Raw genomic sequence first — 16,009 nt, 5'->3', positions numbered from 1 at the left:
TAATTCCAGTTGATTTAACATACAGTTGTATATTAGTTTCAGATGTACAATAGAGTGATTCAATAATTTGATATATTACTCCATGCTCATCATGAAAATCATACTCTTAATCCCCTTCACCTATTCCACTCATCTTCCATGGATGAGTGCATCCTCCATGGATGTGCTTGGAAGGAAGCAGAGAGCCTTCTTCTCCCTCTCCCTCTGCCTGCTGTTCTATCTACTTGTGTGCTTTCTCTAGCTCTCTGTTAAATAAATAAATAAATAAATAAATAAAAAAAATCTTTTGGGAAAAAGTCTGTATTTTGGTTTATCTCTTTTTCTCCTTTATTTTTTCTTTCTTTATTTCCACCTAAGAGTGACATCCTATGATATTGTCTCTCTAACTGACTGATTTCACTTAGGATCACATTCTCTAGTTCCATCCATGTGTCTGCAAATGGCAAGACTTCATTTTTTTAATGACTGAGTAGTATTCTATTGTGTGTGTATGTGTATACATATCTATCATCTCATTTATCAATTTATAAATAGACACTTGGGTTTCTTCCCATTGTTATATTGTAAATAATGTTTCAAGAAACATGGCTGCATATATCCTTTTCAGTTATATTTCTCCTATTATTTGGGTAAATACCAGTTGTGTAACTGCTCAATTGTAGAGTAGTTCTCTATTTAATTTTTTGAGAAACATTTATACTGCTTTCCATGGAGGTTGCAACATGTTGCATTCCCACCAAGAATGCACAAGGGTTGGGGTGCCTGGGTGGCTCAGTGGGTTGGAGCCTCAGCCTTTGGCTCAGGTCATGATCTCAGGGTCCTGGGATCGAGCCCCACATTGAGCTCTCTGCTCAGCGGGAAGCCTACCCCCCCCCCACCTACTTGTGATCTCTGTCTGTCAAATAAGTAAATAAAATCTTTTTTTTTTTTTTAAAAGAGTGCACGAGGTGCTTTCTCTATATCCTCCCCATTGTTTCTTATGCTGTTGATGGAGCCATTCTGATAGGTGTGAGGTAATATCGCAACATACTTTGGATTTGCATTTTCCTGATGATGGGTGATGGTGAACATATTTTCATGGGACATTTGGTCACCTGTATTCCTTCCTTGGAGAAATGTCTGTTCGTATCTTCTGCTTATTTTTTTAAAACTGGATTCTGTTTTTCAGGTGGTGAGTTTTATTAGTTCTATATTTTTTGGACACTATCCCTTCATTCCATAGTTTATTTGCAAATATCTTCTCCCTTTCAGTAGGTTGTCTTATGATGATTACTTTTTCACTGTTCTTCTGCTGTGTGGAAAATTTTTATTTTGATTAGTCCCAGTAGTTTATTTTTGCTTTTGTTTCCTTTGCCTCAGGGAACATGTCTAGAAAAATTTTGGTATGGTTCATGTTAGAAAAGTGACTGTTTGTGCCCTCTTGTAGGATTTTTATGGTTTTTAAGTCTTCCACTGAGGTCTTGAAACTGTTTTGGGTTTATTTGTGGTAACTGGCACTCCAACTTGAGTCATCATGAGATTTGGACTGAGATCTCAAGAGATATGGACCGAGGTCATGTGATTTCCCTGAGTTCTCACGATACTTGAAATGAGTTCTGATGGGGTTTGGGTAGCAATCTCATGAGAAATGCCCAGCTTCTCAGGAGATTTGGACTGAGATCTCTCAAGATTTGGAATAAGTTATCACTATATTTGGACTGAGATCACAAATTTCCCTGAGTTCACACAATATTTGCAATGAGTTCTCATGTGATTTCTACCCAATTCTCATAAGATTTCTATCAATAGATTAGGTAGAAATCTCTTGAGAATTGCCCAAGTTCTTAGGAGATTTGGCCTGAAATCTCTCAAGATTTGGAATAAGTTCTTACGAGATTTGGACTGAGGTCTTATACCTCCAGTGGCAGGAAACAACACTGCCATTCCTTCCAGTGTCTTGCACTACATCTTACTACTGCCTCCAGTGGTGACAAGATGCACAGCCACGCAATCCCTGGTCCCTCACTGCCTCTCAACACTGCCTCTAATGGCGATAAAGAGCACTGCAAAACCTTTTGGCTTTTCCTCTCCCTGAAGCTGATCACTGGAAACTGACACCACCTCTTCTTCCAGTGTCTCGCACTGGAACTCACCACTGCCTCCAGTGACAGCAAGCTGCAGTGTCCTGTCTCCAGTACCACACACTGTGCAGCTCACCACTGCCTCCAGTGGCAGTAAATGGCCCTTCAATTTCTTTCACCATCTCCCACTACAGCACTTCACTGCCTCCAGTGGCAGGAACAGAAACTGTAACTTCCTCCAATGTCTCACACTGCAGCTTTTGACTACCTCCAGTGGTACGAAACTGCATTGTGCTTCTTTCAGGGTCTCACGCTGCAGCTCAACAATGCCTCCAATGCTGGGTAACTACATTGCCACTCCCTGCAGTGTCTTGAACTACAACTCACCACTACCTCTGGTGGAGGGATACTTCACTGGCATTCCATCCAGCACCTCAAACTGCAGCTCAGCCCTCCTTCAGTAGTGACAAGATACACAGCTACACCTTCCATGGTCTCACATTGTTTCTAGTGGCTGTAAGAAGCCCTGTAAAGTCTTCAGGCATCCCTTTCAATGCAGCTGACTACTGCCTCCAGTGGCGGGAACTGACACTGCCACTCCTTGCAGCATGTCCCTGTGCAGCTTACCAATACTCCAATCTAGAAAAGTTGCACATCCATGCCATCCACGATCTCGCACTGCATCTCAACACTGCCTCTAGTGGCCATATGCAGTACTGCAAATCCTTTAGGCATCCATGGCACTGAAGCTCACCACTGCCTCCAATGGTGGAATTATTCACTGGCAGTCCTTCTATCGTCTCACCCTGCAGCTCAGCACTCTCTCCAGTGTTAACAAGCTGCACAGCCATGCCATCCATAGCCTCGCACTGCCTCTAGTGGCTGTAGGCAGTGCTGCAAAGCCTTCAAGGATCCTTTGCACTGCAGCTGAACACCCCTTCCAGTGGCGGGACTGTCACTGCACATCTTCCAAGGTCTATCACTGCAGCTCCATACTGCCTCCAGTGGCCACATTCTGTACAGGCACGCCATTAATTGTCTTGCATGCAGATCATTGCCACCTCTAGTGGCATTAATGAACACTACAAAACCTTCTGGCATCCTTCAGGATGCACTTCACGACTGCTCTAGTGGCAGGCACCAGCATTTCTATTTCTTCCAGGGTCTTGCAGTGCAGATCACCATTGCCTCCAGTGGCTGCAAGCTGCACTGGCATGTCTCCCAGAAGCTCTCACAATGCAGCTCAGCACATCCTCCAGTGACAGAATTCTGCACTGCCATGCCATCAAGCAGCTCTCATATTTCAGCTTTCCACCACTGGAGGCAGTGCTGAGGACCAGTGCTACAGATGCTGAAAGATGGGGCAGTTTAGCTTGCCACCAAGGGAGGCAGTGCTGAGCTTCAGTGGGCGAGATGCTGGAGGATGTGCCACTGGCACTTCCCAACAATGCATGCAGTGGACAGATATAGTGCAAGGCATGGGAAGGAGAGGCAGGGCTGATTTCTGCCACTGGAGGCAGTGTTGAGTACAGTCTGAGTGAGGTGGAAGACGTGCCAGTGTGCCTTGAGACCAATGGAGGCAATTGTGAGCTGTATTGCGAGACACTGGAAGGCCTGGCAGTGCAGGTTCATGCCACTGGAGGCAGTGGTGATCTGCAGTGAGAGTCACTGGAAGGCATGGCAATGCTGTTTGCCACCACTGGAGGCAGTGGAGAGCTGCAGTGCAAAAGATGGAAGATGAGTCTGTGCAGCGGGTTGGCGCTGAGGGTAGTGGTGAGGCGCTGTGTGAGAGGCTGAGAGGCGATGTGCTACAGCTTGTTTCTATAGGAGGCAGAGGTGAGCTGTATAGCTTCTGTTTCCCCAGGCTCAAGAGTTGTGGTAACAACCCCTAGAGCCATCCACCAACTCAGCATTGTGCCCCATGTCCCTGGGTTTGGTTGTAGTGGGCTGTTATGATGGGGCAGGAGGGGCCTGCCGGTGGGGGGGTCTGGAGCCTAGAGGAAACCAGACCTGACTCATGTTGCATTTGGAACCGATGAGTTGAGCGTATTTTTGGGAGAGTAACTTCGCTTCACCAAAAAGTACAATGGCATTGGTCAACTTAGAATGAAGCTAATCACTACTTAAGAAACAAGCATGTGTCACCGCTTCTTCCAGGAACTGGAGCAGATGTGCAGGCCTTAGATCGGAGGTGCCTTCTTATCCCCACCTGACAACACTTCTCCACTCTGCCTCCATGAGACCCCAAGTTTTGAACATCAGCATCTGAGTCAGTCATGCCACTTGTCACAGGACGTCAGCATTCAGAGAAAGCAGCAGGTACATTAGGCATAATGTCACATACATGTCAGGATGGGAGGTAAAACTTCTCTTTAACCCCAAACGTCCTGGACTTTTATCTCTAGTGGAGCCACAAAGTCAAACTGAAGCAGCAGTCAGCAATCTAGGGTGGGTGCAAGAGTTCCTTAGTTTCCCTGCAGGTAGCACATGGCAGGGGATCCCATTTTCTCCATTCATTTCTGGCTTAGAAAGGTGTTTGGAATATCTTTTTCCCAGGCAATCACTTTGATAAGAAAGGGAAGATGAGAGGTACTCTGTGTTTTTAACATATAGTGTGTTCCTTCATCTAACAGTGCTTATTCCTTTGGGCCTAGGTTGTGGTGGAGTGGCCAGCACCTAGAGTTAGGTGGCTTTTTGTGGTCAAATAGAGACTTGGATGATGTCTTCTCATTTGTCAAAGGTGATGTTTCCTAATAGATTAGTCTTTTCATCCAAAGAGTTACAATGAGGGCAGAGGGAAATTCAAAATGATTCCAAGGAGTCTTTTATAATTTAAAAGTTAATCTTGACTTTCTAGTTTCACTAAATAGATCATCTAGATATTGGGACATGCCATATTTTCCTCTTCATTGGTGGTGAAGTCAGAAGGAAAGCCTTTGGGAATTCTCCTAGATACAGGCACACTGGTGGCTTTAAGGGACTTGGCATCAGGACGCCTAGGATGAATTTCTGGAAGTGCTTGCCTGACACTGAGTGAGTCAGGTTATCACACAGGTTTTCCATTCGTCCTAAGGAAATTGCTGGCAGGTCATCTTGTGCTTAAAACGGAATCCTCCCTCACTGTTGGTGCACATGGGGGCTGCTGCAGCCACTCTGCAACAGAGTATGGTGGTTCCTCCAAAAGCTAAGAATTGAACAACCCTGGGATTCAGCAATTGCACTCCGAGGTATTTACCGAAAGGACACAAAAATGCACATTCAATGGGGTACAAACACTGTGATGTTTATAGCAGCATTATCAACAATAGCAAAATTATGGAGTGAGTCCCCATGTCCATTCACTGACGAATGGAGAAAGAAGATGTAGGAGATTGATACACAATGGAATAGGACCCAGCTTCACAAAGAATGAAATCTTACCATCTGCAAGAATGCAGATGGATCTAAGTATGATCTGTAAGGAAAGAGAAATGCCCACTGACTTCACTCCTGTGGAATTTCAGAATGAACACGGATGAACATAGTGGTGGGGGGGAAGACAGGCAAATGAGGAAACAGACTCAATCTTAGAGCACAAACTGAGGGTTGCTGTTGGGCAGGTGGAAGGGGTAAATGGGTGACGGCTATTAGGGAGGGCACTTGTGATGAGCACAGGCTGTTCTATGCAGGTGAGGAATCACTAAATCCTACCCCTGAAGCAAAGGAATTAACACTGCATTGAAACTAATTGGAATTTAGTTAGAAAAGAAAAAGACCATGTTCTGCTTCATGAAGAGTGAGATAAAATTGGAGTGATTTTTGCTCTCCTGTTCTGTAGATGATAGTTTTCAAACACACTGTGGTAAGATACGCTAGTGTCTTTTTTTTTTTTTTAAAAAGATTTTATTTATTTATTTGACAGAAAGAGATCACAAGTAGGCAGAGCAGCAGGCAGAGAGAGAGGGGGAAGCAGGCTCCCTGCTGAGCAGAAATCCCGATGCGGGGCTCGATCCTAGGACCCTGAGACTATGACCTGAGCTGAAGGCAGAGGCTTAACCCACTGAGCCACCCAGGTGCCCCACGCTAGTGTCTTATTGCATAAGGAGTCCTTGGAAAGCCACAGTGAAAGATTCAGATCTCAGAGCATGTTCACATTCCATTGATATGTTACTTAGAGTTTGCCCAGGTAGAAAGGTAAGTGCAGAGAAATAGGACAGAAGAGGAAAGTAGGTGTTAACCATTCAGGAGGTAGCCTTCTGCCTTTCTTATGAGAGCCTTGGACCAGTGTATTTTTGAGAGGGCAGGGGGTCCTGGAGCTTTGCAGCAGACGGGGGAGTTCCAGGTCTGGGTAGAGCTGACAGGGGTCCCGGAGGAGAGCAGAGTGCATTCTGCAGGAGGGTGTGGGCAGGACTGGCTCCAGGGGTGGCTGTGTGTCTCCCTTGTGACAGTTGTGACAGGTCAGGGCTGTGAGTATGTTGCTGGCTGAGGACAGAGGAGACCCAGGTGGAGAGCTGGCAGAGCCCCTTCTTCTGTGCCACCAGCCTCAGCCAACACACAGGAGCTCTTCGTCTGTCCCTGTCCCTCCAATTCAGACTTCTCTGCGTTGCCAGGCCGAGACGTTGCTTTGGGCTTCATTCTTTGCATGTGGGTGAAGTTTCAAAAGTTTGATGGTGGAAATGACGGGTCATCAGAACATCTGTTACTCTTTTATTTCCTGCTCTTCTTTCAATCACTGAAGTGAATCAGACCTGCTACTGGAAAGGGACAATCTCTGTGTGTGTGTGTGTGTGTGTGTGTTTCCGGTTTGAATTAAACAATGGGAAAACAGGCTTCTGAAATATTCAAGGAATCCTTTGTGGGGGCTCATGTTTTTCTCTTCGGTGAACCACTTTCTGATATTCAAAATTGTTTTTGAAGGGCGCTTGGGTGGCTCAGTCATTCAGCATCTGCCTTCGGCTCAGGTCATGATCGCAGGTTCCTGGGATGGAGCCATGCATTGGGCTCCCTGCTGGTGGGAAGCCTGGTACTCCCTCTCCCACTTCCCCTGCTTGTGTTCCCTCTCTTGCTGTGTCTCTCTGAGTCCAACAAATAAATAAAATCTTAAAAAAAAAAAGAAATTATTTTTTAAAGTAAAGCACAGCCTCAGAGGTGTAAACTGGGTGCAATGCCCTTTGTGAGGGGAGAAATAGAGGAGGAGTATAGGTTGTTTAGGAGCCCAGGGAGTGGCTCATTGTGTTCCCAGTGGAACACAAGCCCCTGTTAGCCTTCCTTGGCAGTGGCGTGGGTATGCTGCTCACCTGGTGGCCCATCCTGGGCTCTGAAACTGACCCAGTGAGTCCCTTGCGACTTGAACTGGGTAATTTATGAAGAAAACAGAATGAACCCTGGAGGGTGCCTGCATCCTTTGTACTCCAAGAACTCCATGGAGCAAAGGAGCTCATCACCCATGAGGCGTGTCAGGATCCCTGAGGGTGTGGGCTTTGCTTCATGGGAAGAGGTTCTGTCTTCATCTTTAGCTGAACCAGAGCCATGTTGTCTGATTTTGAAGACCCAGACCTTTACATGACCATGCTGTTATTATACTTGTTATGTTAAGAAAGCCATCTAAAGGAAAACCATAAGGACAAATATGTATAGGATGACTGCACTCGTGGTGCTTCTCATTAATATGGGTGATGTCGGGCTTCCTGTATGAGAAGGAACATGGAATTCTATTTGGATAGAAGTGTGCTGTGCCCACATAGCATTTTATTCTATCCTTTTCCTTACTTCTCTAAAGGGAAAACGGAGTGGTGACTGGAGCTTGGTTTCTGAGTTGAAGGAATGGGAAACAAGAGATTTGAAAGAGCAGTGTTCATGCTGATGTGGTGCTCTGTGCCCAGTGATGAGGGTTCACAGCTTGGACTTGGAAGCACTGGTGTTTAGGGAGGATGTGGTCCAAGTTTCCCGCACACAGAGTCGCTCGGCTGGTCTGCCTAAAGGGACCTGTTCTGCGTTTTGAAGGGCAGCTTGAAGGTGGCTTGAAAACCTAGGGCACTGGAGGAATGATCTGGAAGGGACACCTGGGTGGGCCAGTGTAGACACATCCAGGGAATTCCAGAGCTAACGTTGAACATGTTTCTGAGCCTGGAGTTTGCTTCTCTGTGAGCAGCAGTGAACTGGGGTGGAAAGCAGTCTCTGGGTCTTAGGAGTCACCGTGTCAGCAGATGTGAGCCTGGAAGGGCAGTCGGATCAGAGAGCTGGGAGACTGTGAGGCCGTGGTGGTGGGCCTTCACTCTTGATGCACAGGCCTGCTTGTTGCAGGGACAGAGCTCTGCTCCCTGGCCAGCCCTCCTGCTGCAGACGTGATAGGAAACTTGCTTCCTGTTTGGTTCCCCAGCCCTTGCCTCATCAGGGGCCTTGGTGGGAAGCAGCCCACAGGCAGCATTATGGATTCTTGCCCAGTGTGTCCCTTGCTTCCTTGGACGAGGCACTGCAGGGTTCCTCTGCCTGGGTGTCTGTGAATTCAGCCAGCAGAAGCACTTTTTCCGGAGTCACACCCCTGAGAATCCTCCTCTTTCCTGTGCTGTGTGGAAGAGGCCCGTTTTAATTCGGAACTGAAATATCAGCTCCTGCTATTAGGTTTCAAGGCCACACAGCACACCAGTTTCCTTGAAGCTCTAGTTCCACATGGGGCCTGATGTGCGAGACTCAGGCTGAACCTAGGTGGCCTCCTGTTCTTCTGCTGCTGCTGCAGGTTCCTTCTTGAAAGGTGTGCACCAAAGCCTGGTTTGTGATTACATCCCAGGAAAAAGGGACAGGTGCACTATTCTGCTCCAGCACAGGAGGATGCAGGACATTAGTCACAGGTTGCTGGTGCAGGGAGCTGTGATGTTTGTTTCCCAGGACCTTGGCCAGAGGGAGATTTGGATTCTTCTCTGCTCAGCTTTCTTATATGAGCACATTAGGCAAGGGGAGGAAGTGTGTGTGCTCACCTGTAATCAAGGAAGGTTCTGGTTTCAGATTTCATGTGCAAGTAGATTCCTCCTATGCCTCATTTTCCTGATGGTCTTCAGGGTGCTTAGGTGGACCCCTTGTTCCTGGCATCCTGGCTGTGCAAGAGCTCTGGTCACCTTTTCCCCAGGGCTCTGGACTAGGAAATCAGAGAGAGTCAATGATATAACTATCTGTGTAGGCCTCTGTTTCTCTCTTGCTGAGATGGACTGGTGACTGTGATAACTGCTCTGGGAATACAAATCAGGAGACAGGGCTGGGTCCTGAAGGGGAGGTGGCAGTGGTGCTTGCTGTTCACGTAGGGGCCAGATGGGACTTCACTAAGAAGGTGATGCTTGTGTCAAGTTCTAAAGAAGGTGAGTGATATCACATCAAGAGCCTTCTAAATGGAAGGGAAAGCATATGCAAAGGCCCTTGGGCAGGAGCATACCAGTTATGTCCAGTAGCGGCAAGAAGGCTCTGTAGTCACAGGAGACAGCTTAGGACATGACCTTAGGTAGGTGACAGTAGGGTGACAGAAAGCCATTGCAGGGCCATGTGGGCCCTGTGGGACTCTGTTTCACTGGGTCTACCTGGCTATATTGTTGAAAACAGATGACGCAGGTTTGAGATGGGCAATGGAGGTCAATAATGAGGCTTTCCAGCAACTCGGGCAAGAGATGGGCTCCAGTTTGGACTAGACAGGTGGCCTTGGATGGAAGGATTACTCCTCTCCTGGGTACCTACTGAAGATGGAGCTCACAGGATTTGCCAGTGGGTTTGATATTGGGAATGCATGATCCCAGGGTCCTGGGATTGAGCCCCATGTCAGGCTCTCTGCTTGGCAGGGAGCCTCCTTCTTCCTCTCCTTCTGCCTGCTGCTCCCCCTGCTTGTGCTCTCTCTCTGTCAAATAAATAAATAAAATATTTAAGAAGATTCTCTAGGCAGAGAGGCAGGCAGAGAGTGAGGGGGAAGCAGGCTCCCAGCTGAGCAGAGAGCCTGATGTGAGGCTTGATCCCAGAACCCTCAGATCATGACTTGAGCTGAAGGCAGAGGTTTAACCCACTGAGACACCCAGGTGCCCCTTTCCATAATTTTTTAAAATTTCCAGTTCTGATTTTTTCTTTTCCACATAAATAAGTCCCTTTAACATTTCTTCTAAGTGTGGTTTAGTAGTGATGAGCTCTTTTGGAAATTTTTGTCTCTCCTTAAATTCTGAATGATAATTTTGCAGGTAGAGTATGCTTGACTGTTTCAGTACTTAAAACATATCATGCCCTCTCTTCTGGCCTAGAAAAAGCACGTGATAGCTGTATGGGGTTTCTCTTATAGGTAACTAGTTGCTTCTCTCTTGCTGCTTTTAAGGTTCTTTCTTTATCTTTAATTTTTAACATTTTAGTTTTTATGTGTCCTGATGTGGTCTCTTTGGGTTTATCTTGTCTGGGACTTTCTGTGCTTTCTGGATTTGGGTGTCTGTTTTCTTCCATAGGCTAGGGAAGTTTTCAGCTATTATTTCTTCAAATAACTTTTCTGTCTCTTTCTGTTCTTTTTATGGGAGTTCTATAACATGAATATTATTATGCTTGATGTCTTTCCAGAGGTCCCTGGAAAGAATTTCTTCATTTTTAAAAATTCTTTTTGCTGTGCAGCTTGGGTAATTTTCATTACCCCATCTTCCAGATTTCCAATCTGTTCTTCTGCATCTTCTAATCTGCTGTTGATTCCCTCTAGTGCATTTTTCATCTCAGTTATTTTATTTTTTTTAGATCTGATTGGTACTTTTTTATATCTTTGTTGAAGTTTTCACTGAAGTCATCCACTGTTCTCCCAACTTTGTTGAGCATCCTTATGATCATTACTTTTACTTCTTCTTCAGGTAGATTGCTTATCTCTGTTTCATTTAATTCTTCTTCTTCTTCCTCTTCTTTTTTTTTTTTTTTAGGTTTATTTTAAGTAATTTCTATACTCTACATGGGGCTCAAACTCATAACCCTGAAGAGATCAAGATCTCAGAGATCATATGCTCTTCTGACTGAGCCAGCAAGGCACTCCTCATTTAGTTCTCTTTCTGAGGTTCTTTTCTTTCTTTCTTTCTTTTTTTTTTTTTTTTTTGTTCATTTGGCATGTTTTTTTTTTTTTTTTTTTTTTTTGTGTGTGTGTGTGTGTTAGGACAGTCAGCTATGTCTCTGTGTCTTGAAAGTAGTGGCCATATAAAGAAGGTGTCTTAGGGGGCCCAGAAGCATAATCCACCCTAGTTACCAGAACCAGGCATGCCAAGGATATTCCCTGTGTGGGCTGTGTGCACCTACTGTGACTGGGCTATAACTATTGCAGATGTGCTGGTGGATGGGGCTGGCCTTCCTCCTTTCCCCTAAGTAGAAATCATTGTGGAGCACTGGCGCTGGTGAAGACTGTCTGTTGGGTGTGGCAGGGTGGCAGCCACTTTGCGGAAGTGGTGCCTGCTGGAACACATGGATTGGGTAGGGTAGGTCTGCAGAGGAACATCAGGGTAGGTTGAGTGGTCCTGGCAGGGTGGATGGAGAGTGTCAGAACTGGCACCCGCCACTGTTAGGCCAGCTAAAGTAAAGGAGGGGAAGAGAAATTGTGCATACCAGCACTTCTGTTCCTGTGTAAAGTTCTTACAGATCCCTGCTTCTCTACACATGCCCTAAAATTATTTTGGGGTTTGTTTCCTGACTAGACAGCATCTCTCTCCCTCCTACCCTCTGGGTGTGGCTTTTCCTTTGTATGTTCAGCTGTGGAAAACCTGTTATGTTAGTCTTCAGGTCATTTTCAGAAAGTTGCTCTTTATTTAGTTGTATCCTTTGGGTGTTCATGGGAGGAGGTGAACTCAATGCTTCCTACTTAGCCATTTCCCCTTGCCTCTGTAACTCACTTAATTGTTATACCAGTATTATCAGAGAGTTAATGTTACAATCTTTTTACATATGGGGAAATCGAGGCAAAAAGATATGAAGTTACTTGCCTGTGGTTTCAGAGCCATTAAATAATGTATTTCAACTGAGGGAGTGTGGTGCCAGAATCCATGTTCTTAACCAATGTATCTCACTACCTTTCTTGTCTTTGGGAGACAATGAGAAGATTGGATGTGAAAGGAAGGAAAAATATAGGTGATAACTAATGGGGAATAAGGTAGGTGAAACTTTTTTTTTCTTTTTTAAGATTTATTTGTTTTAGAAAGAAAGAATGAGCAGGAGGGGGCAGAATGAGAGGGAGAGAGAATCTCAAGCAGACACTGAGCTGAATGTGAAGCCCAATGTCCAGTTCGATCTCATGACCCGGAGATCATAACCTGAGCTGAAACCAAGAGTCAGATGCTCAACTGACTGCATCACCCAGGTGCCCTGAAACTTTTTTTTTTTTTTTTTTTTTTTTTAAGAAAGAGAGACATGAGTACATTGTAAAAATTAATGGGAAGGATTCATGAAAAAGATGAATATGCAAGACAAAGAAGGATTAAGAGACATTAAGATTAATGTGGTCAGAAATCTGAATACACATTATTGTCCCTTTGCTAAAGTACAGATCTTATTTTTTAATCTTTCTGTTGCTTGTGAGGCCTCTATATGTACTTTTTCCTTGCTTTGATTCCCTTGTCTCAAAATATTAATCTTGTTTAGAACAGAGTCCTGGGGGAAGATTGTAAATATAAATTCTTGCTTCTGGCTTCTTTAATAGTGACGGAAAATAAGAATTTGCCAGATCAGTGACCATATATACAATATGCCTGAGGTCTTGTGAATGTACTCTAGTAAAAATACCATAGCTGCAACTACTTTCTTGAATTTGCAGTAGTCTACCATCAACTTCCTGGATATGTCTGCTTTTTGCAGGAGCCAGATTAGTGAAAATAGAAATATGATAGGGATGGTCAACTATGAGGTCTCTAAGGGTTACACTAATCTCTGCCATTTCCCCTGGAGATATGATATTGTTTATGATTTACTCTCATAGTTGAGGACGGGGGAAGCAATTTTAGAGGCTTCTTGTTAGCTTTCTGCAATATGATAGCCCTATTCCACAGGCTAAGGGACTATAGGGGAGCAAGTCCAGCATGTAACATTGCAGGTATCCAAATAAACCATATAAGCAAGGGCTGGCTGGAACTGCAGCTAATCTGAGTCTTGGAAAAATGCCATGTGATCATCCTAAAACAGAAGGGGCTCTGAGACCATCTCCCACTTGCTTCCCTATCTCCCCTAGAATGCTGTTTAATGAGGTATGGGACTCTGCCATGCACTTCCCACCAGTGGAACCACACCATGTGAACTGCATTAATGGAATCCACAACAACAGGATGTCTGTAACTCATAGTGCAGTCATCTGGTCCCTTTTGTTTCAGTGTCATCCTTTTTTGTGTGTAGGACAAGGATCACTGGGAGCTGGCATCTTTGGCTTATTCTTCTTTACACTATTTAACTAACAAACTGTCTAAATCTAAAAGTGGTTTGTTATATCTTTACGGATCAAATCAGTCAGGGCTTGACCTTGGCTTTGCCTGTCTTGTATGTTCCTGTCTTGACAGGAGCCAATAATGGGTTCTACCAATTACCAAATGTGTCCATTCCAAACTATACATTTAGGAATCAGGAAAATGACCTTGGGTCGGCCCCCATAGACCCATTCTAGGTATTGCTGTTAAGAGGTTTGAAGCACCATTAGGATTCCCAATCCTTTGTATGTGATTCTTTTTCCACCGAGAAAAAGAAGTTTGCAAGTAGAAGTTTACTGGTAGGTTCCCACTCATCCTTCTCTTTGTTCCTAATGCTCTGGAATTTCACAATGTGTGTCTCCTCTGGGTCTAATTTATGCTTGTGCTGGACCCTCAGTAGGCCTCTCAATGTGGAAACTCATGTAACTTAGTGCATGGGGCATTTTCTTGAAAACTTTCTCTGATGATTCTCTTCTTTTCATTTTCTTTCTGCTCTCTTTCTTGAATTCTTATTATTCAAATATTAGCCTTTCTGAGTTGGTTTTCTAATTTTTTAATCATTTTTTCCATGTTGCATCTCCTTGCCTTTTGAACTGTTTTTGGGAGATTTCTTCTACTTTATCTTCTAATCTTTCAATTGAAATTCTCATTTCTGCCATCCTGTTTATTATTTTCCAAAGCACTTTTTTGTTCTCTGAATAATCTTTTAAAAGAATAGCATCCTGATTTGTTTACATGAAGGCATCTTATCTTTCTGAGCATAGTAATAAGGTGGTTTTTGGAGGGTAATTTTTATAGCCTCTATTCTCCATGTTAGAGACCTACCCCAGCTGTCTGGTGAATATTTATTTAATTTTCTGTATATTGTGACATTTGAGAATCTTTTTTTTTTGTGTGAATACTTGATTGTCTGCTTATTTTAAAAATGGGGACTAAAAATATAATTAGAAGCTCTGAGCACTTGGATGGGGTTGTCTGTTTTAAATTTTACTGTACAGTGATCTCATTGGGCCATCTGATAGGCAACCCCAGATGTTAGGGTCTTTAGATATTTCCATGTTGGCTGGTCATATTTTTCAAGAAAAAACTCTTCTAGTCTCCTGCCTAAAGAGCAAAAGTCTGCCAGTGTTCTGGGAATATTCAGCATTCAGCATGTCTTTAGTCATTGAATCCCCGTATTTTTGGCACAGTGCCCATTTCCTAAAGTCCAAGAATTCACTCTTTTACCTTCTCCAGAGACTATGCCATGACAAGGTAGGAGAGGACTCTTGCCAAGACAGTGGAGTCAGGCGGGATGCAGGGATCAGACTTCTCAGGTAGTTTTCTTCGAATATTCCTTTTTATAACTCCCGGTCTCTACTTCCATTTTCAGAGGTATTTGGTGCTGCTTCTTTTGAGTCTTTTGAGGTTTCTATGACATAAATTAGGTTGATTCTCAGTGGTACCTTAGGATTCAACTTTTCACATCTGTAAAGTTGGTTACCATTGGTCTGTCTGCTCTCTAGTTTCCCACATTTGGGGACTATTGTCTCCTATTGTATTTTCACACCCTCTTGGTTGTAGTCTTTGTAGGACTAGGGCAGAAGCAAAACTGGATCTGCCATCTTAGCACAGAAGTCACTTTTCATGTTTTATTTTATAATGTCACTGTATACAAAATTTTTAGCAGATAACTTGTAATTACTGTGCTAGAAACCAATGCTCATTTATTTGTTCGACAAATATTTATTGAGTGCCAACAATGTGCTAGGCATTAGTCTAGGTATTTGGGACACATTAAGGAACAAAGAAGATAAAGATCCTAGCTTTTTGTTTTGTTTTGTTTAAAGATTTTATTTATTTAATTGACAGAGAGAGAGCACAGGCAGGGGGAGTGGCAGGCAGAGGGAGAAGGAGAAGCCAACTTACTGCTTAGCAGAGATCCCAAAGCAAGGCTCCATCCCAGGATCCTGGGATCAAGACCTGATGCTTTACCAACTGAGCCACCCAGGTGCCCCAAAGATCCTAGCTCTTGTGGATCTTATCTTTTTGAGGGAGGAGGCAGATAATAAATAATAAGCAAAGTAAATAAATTGTATAACATGTTAGAAAGTGATAATAAGAAAGAAAAAATAGAGCAAGGTAAAGGGAATGAGGAGTGCTGAGTGACAGGAGGGCAGGGAGGTTACTATATTCAATATGGTGTTCAGAGTAGGTTTTGTTGAGAAAGTGACATTTGAAGATTTGAAAGCAGTGAGAGATGTGGCAATATACAGATGTGGGGGAAGAGCATTCCAGGCAGGGGAGCAGTCAGTGCAAAGGCTTTAAGATGGGAGGAATAAGGGCAGTGTTCTATATAACAATGTCTTTAGGGCCTCTGAAGTGTGAGCATAAATGACTCCAGTTTGTCAAGCTATTTTTTTAATTGCATAAAAAATCCATATAATAAGGGTGCCTGGGTGGCTCAGTGGGTTAAAGCCTCTGCCTTCCACTCAGGTCATGATCCCAGGGTCCTGGGATTGAGCCCTACATCGGGCTCTCTGCTGAGCAGGGAACCTGCTTCCC

The sequence above is a fragment of the Mustela erminea genome, chromosome 8 (assembly GCF_009829155.1).
Source record: "Mustela erminea isolate mMusErm1 chromosome 8, mMusErm1.Pri, whole genome shotgun sequence".
Classification (NCBI taxonomy): Eukaryota; Metazoa; Chordata; class Mammalia; order Carnivora; family Mustelidae; genus Mustela; species Mustela erminea.
The sequence above is the reverse complement of the archived record's forward strand: the minus strand, read 5'-3'. Positions refer to the sequence as shown.